The sequence below is a fragment of the Podarcis bocagei genome (genome assembly GCF_964188305.1).
Source record: "Podarcis bocagei genome assembly, chromosome: 1".
NCBI classification, from domain to species: Eukaryota; Metazoa; Chordata; class Lepidosauria; order Squamata; family Lacertidae; genus Podarcis; species Podarcis bocagei.
Genome location: NC_138125.1, coordinates 35472563 through 35481047, shown reverse-complemented (window position 1 = coordinate 35481047; position 8485 = coordinate 35472563). Strand labels below are relative to the sequence as shown.

At 45.6% G+C, this 8485-nt stretch overlaps 1 long non-coding RNA gene across 2 annotated transcripts; it reads left to right on the top strand.

Annotated features, from left to right (window-relative positions):
- Positions 1–1140: 1140 nt before the first annotated feature.
- Positions 1141–7042, top strand: LOC308596251. 2 transcript variants are annotated; one of them, XR_014012421.1, is made up of 3 exons: positions 1141–1352; positions 3282–3388; positions 3672–7042. It is a non-coding gene; the product is annotated as an uncharacterized lncRNA (long non-coding RNA). The 2 variants fall into 2 exon arrangements; XR_014012422.1 differs by having other exon boundaries at positions 3282–7042.
- The last annotated feature ends 1443 nt before the right edge of the window (positions 7043–8485 follow it).

Below are 8485 nucleotides of genomic sequence, written 5' to 3'. Positions count from 1 at the left end.
CTTCACAGGGTTATTCAACAGTCAGACTGGGTGGTACATACTGTCAGCAGTTCTGCTAACAGCAACAACTGACTGGTACCTAACTTCTTTATGCCACATCATCAAAAGCACTCAATAAACTTCAGACCCGTTTTACACTCAGCTCTTTTTACCTGTGTCAGCAAAATCCTATGTGTTAACAACTCAGAAATGTCTTTAGATCAGTGGGACTTTCCCCCATGGGTGACCCATTTTGTCCATCTAGTTTGAAATCAAGCCTTGCAGGCAATGTTACCGTGCTTTGCAAGCCCCACAAAGCTGGTCATAGCGGCTTATGAGGTGCATTGCACAGAGTTATGCAAGATTCAACCATCACTGTGTCTTTTACCTGTTCCATCGCTAAAATCTTGTGTCTTGTTTAGTTGGTGTTAGTTACAGCAGTGGTTATACTTCATATCTGTATATATCTGTATCTGAAAAGCCTACAAGCCAGAACTTATTTTTCTGAACTCCACCCAGAGCTGTTTACCGAGCCTATTCTACAACTGTGAAAGATTTAGACCCTGCTCTGCTTCCGTGGGGTGACTGGTACTGTGAGCAAGAGCCAACCTCCCATTGCATACGTATCTTATATCAGTTTCCCAACAAAATGTGACATCAGGTATAGGGTAGGTGGGCACCAAAATGGCCTCATGGGCCAAATTAGGTCGATTAGGTCCATGAGGTGACAGTTCCCCACCACTGCAATAGATCACAAGGCATTCTAAGGTAGCCTTCAAAATGGCATACTTCTGAAGTCTTTTGTCATTCCCCTTGTTTTATTTCCTTAATAGTGTTTTATTTATTCCTTCATGAGTCACAACTCAACTGCTGTATAGTACTGTGCCCAGTTCTGGGTCCTGCATTTCAAAGAAGGATGTAAACAAAATGGTTGCTGTCCTCTGAACCTCTTCTGAAGATGGTCAGGAGACTAGAAAAGAAGCCTTGGGACAAACCACCCACAACTCCCGCCTGTGTTGCAAGCCTTCCATTACTTTAGTTCTAGTTCTTCTGTTAGGACCAGTTCTGATGCAACTGTTTGGAATAATTTCCACAGAAATGCATACCTGGAAAAAGGGCTCAGTGAAGTAGGTCATCACACAGTTTGCCTCATTAGCTGGCTCAAACTACAGCTCACAACATATTCCAGCCTAGCACAAGTTGTATGACTGACCAGTGCCAACAAAGCATCGTCAACACACACTAACTCATGGGATGGGATGCAGTACCCCATGTTTTTGTGTGAGGAAGCTTTGCAATGGATCTGCCCAAAACCAGGAAGAACTGAACAACAGAGCAGCAACCAACATAAGGGGCTAGGACTTGTGACCCAGGCAAAATGAAAGTTCCAGCTAGATCCTGGAGGGAGGGAACTACCGTATGGGCCTGAATATAAGTCATACTTTTTTTCCAAATTCCAACTGTGAAAAGTTAAAGTGTGGCTTAAATTCTTGACCTTACAAAAATTGGCTTTTACGATATCACTGTAGGATGTTCTTTTACATTTGCCATTTATGGGTATGAGTGCCTGCGGAATTTTAAGGGAACAGTATTGTCTTTTTTTCTCCCTCCCCCCCTTGAATTTTAAAGGTGTGGCTTATTTGCAGGTGCAGCTTATATTTGGGACAATACGGTACATCCAGGGAGGGGAGGGAAGATTCAACTACAGATCAGACATGTTTCTTAAAGAGACTCTGGAAGTGTATACTCAGTTCTGACTAAGCTTGGTCAGAACTGAATATACACTTCCAAAGTTAACACTAAATAGATTGCTTCTGGTAAATGAGCCACCACAGCCTCTAGAGCAGTGCTTCCCAACCACTGTTCCGTGGCACACTAGTGTGCCGCGAGATGTTGCCTGGTGTGCCGCGAGATGTTGCCTGGAGGGAGGCGGGCGAGTCGGGCGGTGAGAGGCGGGGCGGCGGCGGCGAGGAGAGGCTGCCCAGCGCGGGGCTCTCGCCGTCTGCCTGCCTGGCTGCCTGCGAGCTCGGCGGGCAGCGCCTCCGTCCGCAGCGCCCGCCTCGCAGCTCTCATTCCCTGCCCCTGCCAAAGCTCACCCAGCCAAGCCGCGCTCTCCTTCCTGCCTCGCTTTGCTGCCTCCCCCCCCCCAAAGCTTGGAGGTTCCCCGGCAAGGGGGAGGGGAAAAATTGAAACTTACACTTTCGTGTGTCCCTCCCGGCGTGATGCTGCGCGCTGACGTCACGGGGCTGTAATGGTGGTGTGCCTCGAGATTTTTTTCATCAAACAAGTGTGCCTTTGCCCAAAAAAGGTTGGGAAACACTGCTCTAGAGGACCATGAAAATTTGTGACCTGGGCTTTTTAGACTCATCTACCCATGCGGGTGGCGCTCTTGGTTAAACCACAGAGCCTAGGACTTGCCGATCAGAAGGTCGGCGGTTCAAATCCCCGCAACGGGGTGAGCTCCCGTTGCTCGGTCCCTGCTCCTGCCAACCTAGCAGTTTGAAAGCACATCAAAATGCAAGTAGATAAATAGGTACCACTCCGGTGGGAAGGTAATCGGCGTTTCCGTGTGCTGCTCTGGTTCGCCAGAAGCGGCTTAGTCATGCTGGCCACATGACCCGGAAGCTGTACGCCGGCTCCCTTGGCCAATAAAGCGAGATGAGCGCCGCAACCCCAGAGTCGGTCATGACTGGACCTAATGGTCAGGGGTCCCTTTACCTTTACCTTACCCATACACTATTTGAAACCAAAGAGGTGCATTGGTTTCCAGGTGTGAATTTTTTCCAGCTCTCCTACCCCACTAATATATACACAATATATGCAGATCTAAGGGCCTGTTAGTATAATGAACTATAGACATTATCAAACTCTCAAATTTGTTAATTTTCTACTCTGCCCCACCTTCTCTACCTGTCCATTCTCCTTTGGAGGAGCTATTTGTTGTTTACCGTTATATTATCTTAATCTATATTTCTAACCTACCCTTCTTCCAAAGAAGCTCAAAGTGGAGCACAAGGTTTTGCACAACCATCACCTTATTTCCTCACAATAATATTGGGGGGGGGTAGGCATGGGTGTAGCCAAGGGGGGTAGGCAGCTGCCCCGCAAATAAATCAAAATCAATACAAATCAAATGAATATGAATATCAAGTTGTGCCCCCCCCCAACAAAAATCCTGGCTATACCCATGGGGTAGGTGAGGCTGAGAGATTTTGACAGACCCAAAGTCACCAAGTGAGCTTCATGGCTGACCTGGGTCTTCTTTTTCTTTGTTCAGTAATCTTATCACTGATTCCTCCTAGGTTTGCAAGAAGCGCTATCACACCAGAGGGCTTCCTGCAGGCCCAGCACATCATAGTTCCTCTGCTGCTATTGGCTTAGCTGCTCTGACATCACAGAAGAAACTTGGGTACGGTGGGTTAGTCAGTTTACTTCTTTATTTGGACCACACAGATATATTTCACTCTAACTTACAAGGGTCTGCATACACCTTCTGGTCACATTAAATGCCAGTAGCATCTATTTACACTTGGGACTTTCAAATAACACCTTGCTAGTGCGTATAAATTAAATCTTCTTGGAGACTTTCGCTAAGAATAAGTGATACCTGCTGCTTACAAAGTAGGATATTACATCAGCATTGGCTCTCAGTCTGATGAAATGCTGACTATCTTCTTAATCTTTTTCTCGAGAACTGACCAAAAATGCTGAAAGAATTTTGTGCTAAACCTCCACAGTAACAGCTGCAACACCAAAGAGGAAAATATAATGGCATTTTGCCTCAAGAAAATTTTATTGCACTATAATGTCAAAGTGATTGAATTTCTTCAAGTCAGCACTGAAGAGGAGGAAGGAAGCCATGTCTTGGGAATTCCCTAGTTCAGCAAAGGCCTAGTTCTCACAAAGAGCAGAGCAGGGGAAGGGGGAGATCTGTGGATGTGGCTCACATAATTTAATGTTCTTCTAAAGGCAAAGAAATCCCTGCACATAGAAAACTAAGATGTCAGGGAGAACAACAGACAATGCCTCTTCTCCTTACAAAGTTTGACCACTAATAGTACTTGGATATCTTCTGAAGCCCGTCCTCCTCTGACCAGCTGTTATCAACACCCTCATAGCTATTTCATTAACTAGATAAAGGTAAAGGATCCCTGACAGTTAAGTCCAGTTGCGAACGACTCTGGGGTTGCAGCGCTAACCTCGATTTAAAGGCTGAGGGAGCTGACATTCGTCCGCTTCACAGACAGTTTTTCTGGGTCATGTGGCCAGCATGACTGAACAACAGAAATGCCGTTTACTTTCTCGCTGCAGCGGTACCTATTTATATACTTGCACTGTATGCTTTCAAACTGCTAGGTTGGCAGAAGCTGGGACCGAACAATGGGAGCTCACCCCATCATGGGGATTCGAACTGCCAACCTTCTGATTGGCAAGTCCAAGAAGCACAGTGGTTTCACCCACAGCACCAGCCGCATCCCTATTTCATTAACTACAGCCCCATAAAATGGCTACCAAATCCCATTTCTCTGAGGCGGAACTTTATGTCTGTGGGACCCTGTGTTATATGTAAGGCTGGAAAACCACACATTTTGGTGGTCATTGGTGCTTGTTATGAAGATCCTTCCTTTACCGACTGAGCCTGTAAAAGTGGCTTACAAATGTTATGACCTGCCACGTGGAGCAACACCACTTGGAGGCTTCCTCCAGTGACTCGTGCCTTAGGATAGCAGAAGAAATGGACAGCAAAATGCCAAATGGGCTGTATCCAGTGCTGCAGCTGCACTCCTACAACATACTTCTGTGTACACAATGGGAGTCCCTCTTCCTTTCCCATAGGAGCCAACTCCTAGGGGCCAAGGCCCTTTTGGGCTCCCCCATAAAATATTCAAAGCCGAACCCTCCCCCCCCCCAAGTTGATGAGCATTGCCATTCAAATAGTGTGTGCGTACCGTGTCTTGTGATCGATTATGCGGGGTGGGGCTTACCTGCCCCGCCCCAATATTTTATTCAAGTTGGCTCCACTGTCCTCTCCAGCCCTCTTCACCCCCCCAAATTGCTTTCTTCCCCAATTCTGTTGATGAAAAGCTAACTGTCAGTTGAGCAACACCATTAGACCTAACCCATTCAAATCTAGTTCACTCTGCCATAGGACACATGATTTGCATGTGCTAGGTCCTAGGTTTAGTTCCTAGAATTAAAGAGACCAGGAAGAGTCAGTGCCTGCCAGTCAGAGCAATCAGTACTTGGCTCAATGGCCAAATAGTCTGACTTGGTATAAGGCAGCCTCCTATGCTCCTACGACTTAGCCTAGGGTGGGCAGACTTCATGTTTGAGGAATCTAGGGTTGCCATATTTCAAAAATTAAATACCAGGACACCCCGAAAGTTGCTGAGCTTTTTAAAGGAAGACCCCAAATATGCCCCAAAATGGTGATTTTTTGATTGACTTAGAACCTTTTATATTGACTTGACAAAGCGCCACCTTTGGGAAATTCTCCCTGGACATATGGCAACCCTAACTTTACATTTTTGTAATAATAATAAAAAAATCCTGATCCAATAATAAGAGCCAGGTTCAAAATGTGGACATGGAGAATAAAAGAACTTGGTTAATTTGAACAGTTGCCAGGAAATGGGATTTGATTCAATGTCTAGAACTAAACTGAGCTTGCAGTTCTTGGGCACAAAAATCCATTCCTAGTCAGCCCATGCTTTCACAATTTTAGCCGTCTGATTTGAAGGGTGGCACTCAGAATCTCCTCCTGCAAATAACCCCGAAGTCTACCAGGAGACAGCGATCTGCCCATCCCGACCATTAAAATAGGTAGCACGTTCTCAAACTAAAAGTGCAAAGTTGATGGTATGTGGGGATTTTTCCAGCAGCAATGGGAGCAACCCATGGGTAGGCTGTGTGTTCCTTCCGTCTCACTGGAATGGGACTGTTTCACAGGCCATTTCCTGTATGCTCTTCTGCTTGTTTCCAAGGGACTTTTCCGCCAACTTTCTTTCCCTTTGTCTGTTGTGTCATATTCATTCCTCAAGGAGGAAGGCGGAAGAAGAGTGAGATGAGTGCCTTTGAAAGTTGCCCCGAGGCAATGCAAAATAGAGGCTGGGGCAGGACATTTCCGAGTGGCAGAAACACCAACTACTAATCTCCACCTTCCTTTCTTTTTTAATGTCAAGAATGACATTTTGTTGCACTTGTGAAAATCTCTAAGGGTCCTGTCATACTGCAATAAAGGGTGGGCGATTCTGCAGCACCTACCATATTTTTCGCTCTATAAGACACACCAGATGATAAGACACACCTAGTTTTTGGAGGAGGAAAACAAGGAAAAAAATATTCTGAATCCCAGAAGCCAGAATAGCAAGAGGGCTATCTGGCTTCTGGGATAGCCTCTTGCTGTTCTGGCTTCTGGGATAGCTGCCGAAGTCTCTCCCGGGCAGCGGGATGAAGGCTCCCCCTGCCTGGAAGAGGCTGCACGCGGCTAAGCTGCCCTCTGTCCCTTCCCCTACCTCCCGCAAAAGCCAGCCAAGAGCCGCGCGCTCTTTAAAGGGAGCGCGATTCTTGCGGGCTTTTCTACAAGGTGGGAAAAACCCTGTCAGGATGCCTGTCAGCATTCGCTCCATGAGACGCACACACATTTTCCCTTACTTTTTAGGAGGGGAAAGGTGTGTCTTATAGAGTGAAAAATATGGTAATCATTGCTATTTAGCTTTAAGGAGCCCTAGTGGGATGTGGTAGGATGGGTCATTCTTCTTTCTGTGTCCAATCTTCTCCTACAGAAGGAAATGGGAGGAGGCAAACTGCATGGAATGCTCTTCCAGGGTAGCCCACCTGGCACCAGTCTTGACATTGTTTTTATTTATTTACTTAATACATTGATAACCCACCTTTCGTCTCAAGATGCAGTAGGATTCCAGTAGGATTCCTCCACTCGTCGTTTACAGAAGCATTATGAAAATCACACCCCATTCCTACAAGCTCCAAATCCTGTACGCAGAGAACCAGATTTTGCAAGATGTCTGTGCCAGAGATAGCTAAATACACCAACGTAAACAAACACTCTTCTGGCAGTTTTGTATATTTTGCTGCATTGTTTGTGGTTGTACCAACCAGTTCTGCATAGCAATCTCTAAAGATCAAATGGACTGTGAGGAAAAGAAAGGGAGCAATTCATTGTGGAGCAGTTTTGGAAATTCCCAACATTAACTACATTCCATCTAACGGCTTGTTTCCTCTGCGATTGGCGTCAATCTTACTCCCCTGATCCAAAGTTGATACTAGGAGAGATAAACACATTCTATGAAACCACTTGGAGAGATTTCAATCAGAGATGGTTTTAATTGGTTTATTGACCAGTTTCATTGCTAGAAAACCTTGCAAGCTGAGGCTCCCTTTAGACAAATATGAAATTCCTCGCCCCCCAAGATAGGCCAGCTTTTTGCTTCATCAACAGTAGTGATGATGAATGCTTGATGCTGTGGTACCTAAAAGGCTAGATATTTGTTGTTGTTGCTTGAACTCAGCATACCAAAATGCAGCTGAAGAAAGCTCACACATCAACATCAAAAGATTAATAGGACAGAACAACACACACAGTCTGAACAACTTTGATTATTATTTTTAGGATCACCAGGTGTTGCTCCTGACAATCAAGTGATCCATGATCCATAATTCCTGATTCACTTTGCATACTACTGTTTTTAAGGTTCCAAAATACCTCCAGCTTTAAGGCAAGGGTAGCCAATACAGTGACCTTCAGAAGTTGTGGGCTACAATTCCCATAAGCCAAATAGCCAGGGATACTTTAAAGGAACCATTCTTCATTTCTGCAGCAGCTCAGTTCTGTAGTTTACCCTATCCTCAAGTCTTAAGTGGTGGTTTTGGGTTTGCGTGTGTGTGTGTGTGTGTGTGTGTGTGTGTGTGTGTGTGTTTGCATAATTCAAGCTTATGAGGAAGGTCACCACAATTCCCATTTTACAGACAAAGAACTGTGTGTGACTTACACCAAGTGCCAAGGGAATTTACAGCTGGTCAAGGATTGGAACTTAGATATTGTAAGGGCCTCTATTCATAACCACTTTCATACTGTCCTCTGGGTGTGCTGGTACATCTGCAGATAATGTGTCTTGAGGCAACAGTGAGAAGGCCAATACTGACTACTGACCACTGTGGATCAACAGTGTGCAAAAACTCTGTAGAGAGTTCTGGTGTGACAAGAACTTCCCCATGACAGCTTCAACACGGCCCTCACAGCTGGATGTCATAGTGTGCAGAGGACCCCACGCTGGAAGCAGCTAAGAAAATGACCTTTCATGAGTCAAATGCTATCCTATCATTAGGGTGACCACTAAGGCCCTGGGCTGGACCTTTGTCCAAGTATCGCTTCTCATGCAGGAGTTAAGAATAACTGAACTAACCAAAAGCCACAATTCTTCACAACGGTTGTCCTTATAGTCTGTCTGATCATCCTACCTGTCATTCGGAGTTGGGGGTGTTTTCC